Source organism: Solanum verrucosum, unplaced genomic scaffold (assembly GCF_900185275.1).
Source record: "Solanum verrucosum unplaced genomic scaffold, falcon-dt-bn FXZP01000250.1, whole genome shotgun sequence".
NCBI lineage: Eukaryota > Viridiplantae > Streptophyta > Magnoliopsida > Solanales > Solanaceae > Solanum > Solanum verrucosum.
In genome coordinates, this window is record NW_026020422.1 from 30112 (window position 1) to 42500 (window position 12389).

Sequence of the window (12389 nt, forward strand, 5' to 3'; positions counted from 1 at the left end):
CACACCCCATAATCAAGGAGGCAAATGGCTCCTAATACCAAAACTCAGGCACGAGCCGACCTTGCTGAACCATTTGCTACTAGCGCATGGCAGCCGCACGCAATCAAGAAAACAAACAAGTATATCTCGGCTTAAAACTAAGCCCTCGGCCGGCAAGGCCCCTGTCAACAGATCTACAAAAGAAACACCTACTCCCAAGATTTCATATAAGGAAATTGCCAACTAGCACAGAAGTCCTGATTGGGCCGTCAAGGCCACCATGATCTCTATAACAAAACTGAAAGCAGGTATATAACAAGACAATGCATCACACAACTAACAAGCTTCAGAAAACCAACAAACTAAGCCAGCATGGCCATAACTTAGCTATAAACCCCACAAACTAGTCTGCAAGCCTCTAAGAGTAGTAAAGATTGGTGGGGTACGGCCCCAGCCTACCTATAAAAATATATACAACAAAAGCTAACAAACCTCCAAACTCTGGCAGCTACGGAGGAAAGGGGCTAGTCAACCGGATAGAAGTCAATCCTACTGTTGAGGAGGTCTAATCGGTCATCTGTCAGGACCTTCATGCATGAATGCAGTGCCCCTAGGCAATGGAGTGTCAGTACAAAATAAAGTACAGAGTATGAAAAACAATAAACTATGAGCAGGTATCCTAATATACTGGAATAATTCGATAATTAAATCAAGGATAAGATAAGTGTACTGACCTGCTCCTAAATCTAAACTTATAAAAAATAATAAAACAACAACCTAACCAAGCCCCCATAAGCTCGGCAAGTACAAATAGCAGACAAGACCACCTACTCAGGCCCCAATAAGCCTGGAAGGTGCCAATCAGTCTGTATACCTCTATCGGTAGTCCACTAGCCCTCTTAGGCATTAATATAGACCCATAGGTAGAACATAGCCCTCTTAGGTATCAACATAGTCCTTTTAGGTATCAACATAACTTATAGACAACTCATAGCCCTCTTAGGCAACAACATAGCTATGTAGGAAGCACATAGCCTTCTTAGGCGTCAATATAGCCCTGTAGGCAACTCATAGCCCCTCTAGGCATCATTATGTCCCCGTAGGCAACTTATAGCCCTTTTAGGCATCCATATATCCCCATAGGCAGAACATAGCCCTTCTAGGCATAGATCACATTCCTGCAGCTAACCACAATAGCCTTAAGGGCAACAATAACAATCCAATCGCTAAAAACGAGCAATTTAGTTATAAGCAACCTATATAAATAGCCTCTAAGTCGTGTACAACATAAGGACGCTACTAACTGAATAAGAATTTTGACAAGGGAGAATTATATCAACTCGAGCAGCCAACAATCAACAATAACGGCTACAAGTATATCAAGGATAACAACCCAATTACATTGCTCCTAAGCTTTAAGGAAACATGCCGTAAGTAGGGAATAGCCTTAACATACCTTTTTTCGCTGAATTCACGTGGCCTAACGACTTTTACTCATAACCTCCTCGATACTACAACAAGGCAGGACCAAAATCAACACACAAAAATAGAAGATACCACGACAATCTGATAAAAGATATGTATTTCTGTCACACAATGCTATTTGTTGCTTATAAAACCTAGAGTCTATGAAAGAAGGGTCTTACCTCGATCTTAAGTTCGTAATACGCCTCAAAACCTTCAAATATGTCCAAACCCTTGTTGTCCCAACACTAAAGTGTGATATGCTACAAAATCGATAAAACAAATTATACCACAATAATGAGCCCAACGTGTAGAACAACTTTTGTCAAGCTTAAGTCGAGAAAATATATACTTTAGTAGATCCAAGAAATGAGTTTCTCTAATATTTTATGGTTCTTAGCTAAAAAATGAAGAAAAGGTCAAAGAAGAAGATGTATATAAAGTCCTACCGACCTAGGGCCCCACCTCACGTGCCTTTTTGCGCATACCCACGAAAACGTGAATATCTCTCTATTTTGAAGTCATTTTAACAAACAGTTTGATGCGCTGGAAACTAGACCCGTAGATCTTCGATTTCATAGGTCTTAGGCCCCATAAATCTTTATATATTGGGAGAAAACCTTCAAGATATTTGACCCAAATTTTAGAGAAATCTTTAAAATGGAACTTACGGTAACTTTCGCCAACTTTCATTTTGCCACTTACCTAACTTCAAAACTTGAGATACAACCCTTGAACACTTAAAATATGACATACCACATCATTCTTAATTTATTACCCACCCTCCTGGTCTTTCTGTGAAGATACGAGTAATTTTATACGTTTCAAAAAGGCGGGGTGTTACATACTTCCCCCCTTAGAAACATTCATCCTCGAATGAAAAATCTGATTCACGCGGTTAACTCCTTATGAGTTACCAAAATTTAGGCAGAGTATCCTTTGTAAATGTCACTATGGAGGATCCTGGAACGTAAAATTTCTAACCTAAGTGTCTCACACGATGACATAAATAGCTAAGCACTACAGCTCTACAATAACAATGCGAGCAAATATACAACGACAACAACAATAATAATAATCAATAAAAAAAATCAAATAGGTATCTTACCTCACTGGCCTAATATAAACTGATATGCCATCACCCTGGGGTATGAAACAAGTGAGGATATTTGGACCTCATGCCATCCTCAGCTTCCGAGGTCACCTCTTCTCTATTCTTGTTTCTCCACAATACTTTAACCGAAGCCACCTCTTTGGTCCTCAATTTATGGACCTGTCGATCTAATATGGCAACTGTAGTTTCCTCGTAGGATAAATCCTCTGTGATCTAAACATCCTCAACTAGGACAACCAAATAAGGGTCTCCTACGCACTTTCGTAGCATCGATACATGGAAAATTGGATGAATAGATTCTATCCCTGAAGGAAATTCTAACTCATATGCCACTTATCCTATTCTCTGAAGGATCCGGTATGGCCCAATAAATCATGGACTAAGCTTGCCTTTCTTGCCAAATCTCATAACACTTTTCATAGGCGAGACTTTTAAGAATACCCAGTCATCGACACAAAACTCTAAGTCCCTTCGTCGCACATCTGAGTATGACTTTTGTCGGCTTTGAGCTGTTAGCAACCTCTCCCGAATGAGCTTACTGTTTGATGTACTAGGTCAGGTCCAATCAACCCTGACTCACCTACCTCGAACCATCCAATGGGGGATCAATATTTTCGCCCATACAAAGCCTCATAAGGTGTCATCCCGATGCTAGAATGATAATTATTATTATATGCAAACTCAATAAGAGGTAAGTGGTCATCCCAACTTCCATTAAAGTCCAACATGCATGCTCGTAGCATGTCCTCAAATGTTAAAATAGTGCGTTCAGCTTGGCCATCTGTCTGAGGGTGAAAGGCGATACTGAGATTAATTTGTGTCCCTAATCCATTCTGGAAAGACTTCCAGAAGTTAGCGGTAAATTGTGCTCCTCGATATGAGATAATAGATATTGGGACGTCATGCAACCTAACAATCTCTCGGATGTAAAGCCTTGCATAATCTTCAGCTATGAAAGTAGTCTTGACTGGTAAGAAATGGGCTGATTTTGTTAGTCTGTCAACAATTACCCAAATAGAGTCAAACTTACGATGCAATCGAGGTAACCCTGTAACAAAATCCATATTAATTGCTTCCCACTTCCACAAAGGAATGGCTATCTCCTGGACTAGCCCAGTGGGATTTTGGTGCTCAACCTTCACCTGTTGGCAGTTAGGACAATGTGCCACAAACTCAGCAGCGTCCTTCTTCATCCCATGCCACCAATAGATCTCATTAATACCATGGTACATCTTCGTTGAACCAAAGTGAATAGAATAACGGGAATGATGTGCCTCTTCCATAATCTGATGTCAAAGCCCTGCAACATCGGAAACACACAATCGACCATTATATCTGAGGGCTCCATCTCCTGCTATATCAAATGTTGTAAGACTACTAATCCTGAGCCTTGGCTCTGAGCTTCTCTAAGCTAAGATCCTCATGTTTCCGTGCTTTTACCTCCACAGCTAGAGATGATACAGTTGTATCCTGAATTATGACCCCACTATCGTCTGCCTCTAACAATCTGACTCCCAAGCTAGCTAACTGATGAATCTCTCGTGCTAGTTCACGCTTCTCAATACTTAAATAGGATAAACTACCCAAAGATCTTTGACTGAGGGCATCGGCTACCACATTCGCCTTTCCTGGATGATATAAAATATCCACGTCGTAATCTTTGAGTAACTCAAGCCATCGACGCTGTCGCAGATTTAACTCATTTTGTCTAAAGATATATTGAAGGCTTTTATGATTTGTGAAGATATCAACATGAACGCCATATAAATAGTGTCTCCAGATCTTGAATGCATGAACAACTGCAGCCAACTCTAAATTGTGGGTCGGATAGTTCTTCTCATGCTTCCTTAACTGCCTTGAAGCATATGTGATAACCTTACCATGTTGCATTAGAACACATCCCAACCCAACACCAAAAGCATCACAATACACCGCATAGCCTTTTGAACCCTCTAGCAATGCTAGAACTGGTGTTGATGTCAACCTGTCCTTTAGCTCCTGGAAACTATGCTCGCAAACCTCAGTCCACTGGAACTTAGCTGCTTTTTTAGTCAGCTTCATTAATGGTGCTGAAAGTGAAGAAAACCCCTCTACAAACCTTCTTTAGTACCCAGCTAACCCTAAGAAACTACGAACCTCAGTCGGAGTCATAGGTCTGGGCCAAGTTTTTAGGGCCTCAATCTTTTGTGTATCAACCGCAATGTCTGTGCATCTCATACAATATGGCCTAAGAAAGCTACAGAGTTCAACCAGAACTCACACTTAGAAAACTTTGCATAAAGTTCTCGATCTCGAAGAACCTGAAGGACTGCTTGCAGATGATTTGCATGCTCAGCTTTTGAACGTGAATACACCAAAATATCATCAATAAATACAATCACAAACAAGTCTAGATACGGCCTAAATAAACTATTCATCAGGTCCATGAACACTGCTGGGGCATTAGTTAATCCAAAAGACATTACCAAGAACTCAAAATGTCCATATCTAGTTCTAAAAGTTGTCTTTGGAACGTCTTTCTCCCGAACTCGTATCTGGTGGTACCATGATCTTAAATCAATCTTTGAGAAGCACTCAGCACCTTGTAATTGATCAAACAAGTCATCGATCCTCGGAAGGGGATACTTATTCTTTATAGTCGCCTTATTCAGTTGTCGATAATCGATTCACATTCTTAGTGAGCCATCTTTCTTTCTCACGAATAACACTGGCGCACCACATGGTGAAGCACTAGGTCTGATAAAGTCTTTATCCAACAAGTCTTTCAGTTGAACCTTCAACTCCTTTAGCTCAGCAGGAGCCATTCTATAAAGAGGGATAGATATGGGTTGTGTACCAGATAGCATATCGATAGAAAAATCAATTTCTCATTATGGAGGGATACTAGGGAGCTCGTATAGAAATACATCTAGAAACTCATTAACTACCGAAATAGACTGAAGAGTCTGTGGTTCTGCATCTATATCATGAACGCGAAGAGAATGATAAATACAACCCTTAGTGATCATCCTCCTCGCCTTAAGATAGGAAATAAACCTACCTTTCGGTGTTGTTGTATCGCCTTTCCATTCCAGAACTGCCTTTTCTGGAAAGTGGAATCTAACAATCTTTGTCCGACACTCAACATTAGCATAACAAGACGCTAACCAGTCCATACCCATAATGACGTCGAAATCGACCATTTCTAACTCTACCAGGTCTACAGAGGTCTGACGGTCGATAATTTCTACCGTGCAACCTCGATAGACTCTCCTGGCAATAATAGACTCACCAACTGGTGTAGATACAGTAAAGGGTCGATCTAATGACTCTGCTACTATACATAACTTCCCGCAATAAATGGGGTAACATAAGATAGAGTAGATCCAGGATCTATCAAAGCATAAATGCAATGAGAGAAAACAATTAATGCACCTGTCACAACATCTGGTGATGACTCTGAGACCTGTCGGCTGGCTAGTGAATAAGTACGGTTCTGGCCACTACTAGAACTAGATGCTCCCTCTCTGCCTCTGCCTCTACCTCTACCTCTACCTCTACCTCTACCTGTTGAAGTATGGGGTCCATGCCTTGTAGATTGTGCTGATGAGGACGAACCTACTACTGATCCGGTAGACTGACCTATACCACCCTGACCTATGGTTGGGCAGTTCGTCCACCCATGCCCCTGATGTCCACAAGAAAAACAACCTGTGGAACCCTACTTACACCTCCCAAAATGCATCCTACCGCAAGTAGCGCAATGCGGCGGTGCTGTCCTAGCCTGGCCTGAGTCTCTCTGCTGCTGAGAGCCTGATGCTCGTGAACCCTCACCTGGGCCTGACTGTCCCTGACGATCAAATCGACTTCCCTGGAACTGCTGTGGTGGAGGTATAGTTGGCCTACTAGAATATCGAGGTCTGGGACCACCCTGAAAATCTCCATGTGAACCAGTGGGACTATCCCTCTTCTGTCTCTCTCTCTATCAACCCTCTCAATCATATATTGTAGATGTTGGTGATCCTCTATGTCTTGTGCAAAGGCCTGAATTCGCGAGATATCCATATTATCATTTAGTGCAGCGGTAGAACAAGCGTCGATATAGTCTGAGTCAAGCCCTCCCACAAATCTACGCACCCTGTCATGCATTGTATCAACAAATGTTGGTGCATATCTAGCAAATGAATCAAATCTCAGCTCGTACCCTCGGACACTCATGCTGCCCTGTCGGAGGTTCAAAAATTGGTCCACCCGGCCATCCTTAATCTCTCGAGGCAAATAGTGATCTATGAAAGCTTCTACAAAGCTATCCCAAGTGGGTAGAGATGCTTCTTTTCCCCTAGATCTCACCCAACTTTCGTACCAAAATACTGCAACATCACGCAATCAAAATGTTGCTAACTCAATTGACTCAATCGTTGAGGCATGCATGATTCTGAAGATCCTATGAAGCTTATCAACAAAGTGTTGAGGGTCCTCTCTGCGATTTGTCCCTATAAACTGTGGAGGATTCAGGGCAAGAAATTCATGAACTCTCAAACTTTCGGGCCCTTCAGAAGGTCCGGCAACATCTAGAACAACTGGCTGACGCTGTGAAGCTACTAACTGTGCTAGTATACATACTGCACTCTTGAAATCCTCATCGGATGGAATAAGAGGAACTAGATGTGGTACTGCTGGTGGAGTCGGGGGTCCTGTAGCACTCGGAGGCTTCTGAAGCGGTGGAGAAGCTATATGGGGCTAAAAAGATGTATCCCCCTAGGTCTCACAATGGGCTACCTCCACCTGTGGTATCTTGCCAGTTCCCTCGCCTGCAGTTGTATCTTGCCCCTAGCTAGCTGTGGTCTGTCTGGTGTCAGTCATCTCTATCTGCATACAAATATCAATTATAAGCCAGAAACTTCAACCCTTAAGAAACCGCTCTATAACATGAGGTGAGCAAAAGAAGGATAGTAATTCTAACATGCCCAATAGCTTCTTGCTTATCGAATGTGGTGCATAACACATTTATAATCAAGACTCTACTAAACACGGCCTGCAGACTCCCTTGAATAAGACGTTGCTCTGATACCAAGTTTGTCACACCGTAAACTCAAGGGGCGCAACTAGCTCCTAATACCAAAACTCAGGCCCGAGCCAACCCTGCTGAACCATTTGCTACTAGTGCATGGCAGCCACACTCAATCAAGAAAACAAACAAGTATATGTCGGCTTAAAACTAAGCCCTCAGCCAGCAAGGCCCCTGCCAACAAATCAAGAAAAGAAACAGTTACTCCCAAGAGTTCATATAAAGAAATTGCCAGTTAGTACAGAAGTCCTGATTGGGCCGTCAAGGTCACCATGATCTCTATACCAAAACTGAAAGCAGGTATATAACAAGACAATGCATCACACAACTAACAAGCTTCAGCAAACCAACAAACTAGGCCAGCATAGCCATAACGTAGCTATAAACCCCACACACTAGTCTGCAAGCCTCTAAGAGTAGTAAAGATTGGTGGGACAAGGACCCAGCCTACCCCTAAAAATATATACAACAAAAGCTAGCAAACTTCCAAACTCTGGCAGCTCCGGAGGAAAAAGGCTAGCCAATCGGATAGAAGTCAATCCTGCTGCTGAGGAGGTCTACTCAGTCGTCTGTAGGGACCTGCATGCATGAATGCAGCGCCCCCAGGCAATGGGGCGTCAGTACAAAATAAAGTACAGAGTATGAAAGGCAATAGACTATGAGCAGGTATCCTAATATACTGGAATAATCTGATAAATAAATCAAGGATAAGATAAATGTACTAACCTGCTCCTAAATCTAAACTAATAAAAAATAATAAAACAACAACCTAAACATGCACCCATAAGCTCGGAAGGTACAAATAGCAGACAAGACCACCTACTCAGGCCCCCATAAGCCCGAAAGGTGTCAATCAGTTTGTATACCCCTATCGGTAGTCCCCTAGCCCCGTAGGCAGCCACATAGCCTTCTTAGACATTAATATAGCCCCGTAGGCAGCACATAGCTCTCTTAGGCATCAACATAGCTTATAGACAACTCATAGCCCTCTTAGGCAACAACATATCCATGTAGGAAGCACATAGCATTCTTAAGCGTCAATATAGCCCTGTAGGCAACTCATAGCCCTTCTAGGCATCAATATATCCCCGTAGGCAACTCATAGCCCTTTTAAGCATCCATATATCCCCATAGACAGAACATAGCCCTTCTAGGCATAGATCACATTCCTGCAGCTAACCACAATAGCCCCAAGGGCAACAATAACAATTCAATCGCTAAAAACGAGCAATTTAGTTATAAGCAACCTATACGAATAACCTCTAAGTCGTGTCCAACATAGGGACGCTACTAACTAAATAAGAATTTTGACAAGGGAGAATTATATCAACTCGAGCAGCCAACAATCAACAATAACGGCTACAAGTACATCAAGGATAACAACCCAATTACATTGCTCCTAAGCTTTAAGGAAACATGTCGTAAGTAGGGAATAGCCTTAACATACCTTTTTTCGCTGAATTCACGTGGCCTAACGACTTTTACTCATAACCCCCTCGATACTACAACAAGGAAGGACCATAATCCACACACAAAAACAGAAGATACCACGACAATCTGATAAAAGATATGTATTTCCGTCGCAAAATGCTATTTGCTGCTTATAAAACCTAGAGTCGATGAAAGAAGGGTCTTACCTCGATCTTAAGTTCATAGTACACCTCAAAACCTTCAAATATGTCCAAACCCTTGTTGTCCCAACATTAAAGTGTGATATGCTATGAAATCGATAAAACAAATTATACCACGATGATGAGCCCAACGCGTAAAACAACTTTCGTCAAGGACTTAAGTCAAGAAAATCTATAGTTTAGTTGATCCTAGAAATGGGCTTCTCTAATTTTTTCTGGTTCTTAGCTAAAAAATGAAGAAAAGACCGAAGAAGTAGATGTATATAAAGTTCCACCGACCTAGGTCCCAATCTCACGTGCCTTCTTGTGCAGTCCCACAAAAATGTGAATATCTCTCTATTCTGAAGTCGTATGAACAAACAGTTTGATATGTTGGAAACTAGACTCGTAGACCTTTGATTTCATAGGTCTTAGGCCCCATAACTATTTATATATTGGGAGAAAACCTCTGAGATATTTGACCCAAATTTCAGAGAAATCTTTAAAATGGAACTTACGGTAACTTTTGCCAACTTTCATTTTGCCACTTACCTAACTTCAAAACTTGAGATACAATCCTTGACCACTTAAAATATGACATACCACATCATTCTTAATTTATTACCCACCCTCCTGGTCTTTCCGTGAAGATACGAGTAATTTTATACGTTTCAAAAAGGCGGGGTGTTACACTACTGTCCTCACATCTTTTAATCTTCGTCATACTTTTCATTTTCGACTCCGACTCAACGATTTTGTTTTTTAGTTTTACGTTTCCTATTGCTACATGCAGTATAAGCATATCTTTTAATGGTTTTTTCTTTCTTTGGTCATACTTTACAATATATAAGTAAAATAATTTGTAGTGATCAATTTATCTACCATTGATCTATTAACTGAAATAGAAAGGTGCTTTAATTAAACAGGCAAAACAAGTAGCAGTAATTTTACGTAGTAAAAATAAAAAAGATATCAACAAAAACATCATTAAAATCGATCAAAATACAAGATTTTTTTTTTCAAAATCAGTAGACAATATAAACATAAAAACTCAAAACAACATCTAGCCATTATCCAAAGTAAAACGCAATTAAAGGTGCAGAATCAAGAAAATGAACTAAAAACATATCAAATTTTGACAAATTTAATCAAGAACAATCGAATATTTGTAAAAATCCTATATTCACTACACTTAAATGCAACAAAAATATATAGTAAAATGAAGCTAAAATTGTTCGAAAAAGAAGAATAAACTTATCTGAGTATAAGAGGATGAAGATTTCGACTTGGGGAAGAAGATTAGAGAATAAAAATGTTCCTACTCCTTGAGCACTCAAGAAAATAAGGAAGAGGAGAGGTTGAGGAGGGAGAAAAAAGTTGATGAATTATTAAATAAACTAGTGAAATTACTCGCGCCTCGTGCAGAAATTCAGTATCTCAGAATTTATAAAAATAATAGCTAAACCTATCAATCATTAAAACTAAAACATTATATTATCTTATATATAAGATTAGTAGTAACAAACATTAATAATATTATAATTTATCATTCTGCTTCCGGGAAGTATTACTATTTGATATTTTTGGGAATCAAATGAATATCAACATGAGATATTAAATTTTCTAAGAAATAAATAATCATTGTTGAATGGATAAATAAATTTAAAAAGTTTGAAAAAAGTAAATAAATATTCTAATTTTAACGTGTAGAAAGTTCATCCGTAATTTTGCTTTACATTTATCATTTTAAAGTTCATAATTTAAATGTATCAAAAGAAATTATTAAAATGTAAAATTAAAGAAATAATGTATCATATTGGACAACAATTAGACTTATTATATATACTTAAAAGAGAAAAATATTACACAAAACTATTAAATTTGTTTGAGTGTTTTTTTAAAATCAACATATAATAGTGATGGAGTTCAATTTGAAACTACACTTCTATTCCAATCGCAGTGTCGGGAAACACATTTATTACTTCAAGAAAAGTATTTACAACTTGTTGTAAACTTGTGAATTTGTCCATACTTCATATTGAATATGAGCAATTATTTTATTGTGTAGTTATCTATGTCTTTGGGATTAAAAGAGGCTTCAGTCTAGTCATATTCGTCTATAGATCATCCGACACATCCTTGAACCCATATCAAAAGTGTATTAATTCTTGTCTTCTTTTCCTAGTTCCCTTCGCACATCAAGGTGCGATAAAGTTTTTAAGGTCTTTATGTCCTAACAATGACATACCAAATTTGAATTTTGTCTTCAAGAGATGGTAGTATAGATCTTTAAGAAAAAAAAATATTGTACATTCAACAATTTCAGTAGAAAAAACTTGCGTGAATACTCAATTAACGTGTTTTATTTAATCTGTACTAACAAATACAAATAAAAATAACTTTGCAGAAACACAAACAACAAAATTTAAAATATGTACTCAAAAATAACAATTAATAGCATAAGCATAAATTAATAACTGTAAAATAATATATATCGAGAATCTTGAACAATATAATGAAACACAAAGGACAAAATCGAGTCCACTGAATGTACAGTGTCCCCTTTAAAGAAATTATTCTTCTCTAGTATCCGAGGTTTAAAGAAATGAATCCTCTCAGGATGGAATGATTATATTCACTACTATATTGATACAAAAATAATGGTGTATATATATATGATTTTAAAAAGAGTGAAATATTTAATAAATATAATAAGAGACTTTGTTGTATTTTTTTAAAACTTATATTTTATCCCTAAGTTTTTAAAATGTTAAAGAGACCCATGACACCCCACAAACTTACCCGGGATTTTGAATTAAGGGTGGCATTAAGGTGTCAAAATTAAATGGCGGTAGCATAAGCTTTAATCATGAGTGACAATTACGTAATTAAGGATTTATTAGAAATGTGTGGGAGTTGCCCTTAAGTTTTTAAATTGACAGTTTGGTCCTTTATATTAATGAGGGGTAAAAGGGTAAAAAATTAAAATCTCAATTTTAACTAAAAAGGAAGGAAATTTGAAACGGAAAAAAAATAGTAGAAAAACCTGTCATTTTTGGAGCTTCCAACAAATGTTGCTAGTTATTTAACAAATGAGTATATATGTTGCAACATTCAACATATATTAATTCTTTTGCAACAGATAACTCTTATCAAATAAGTCATTCGTTGTAAC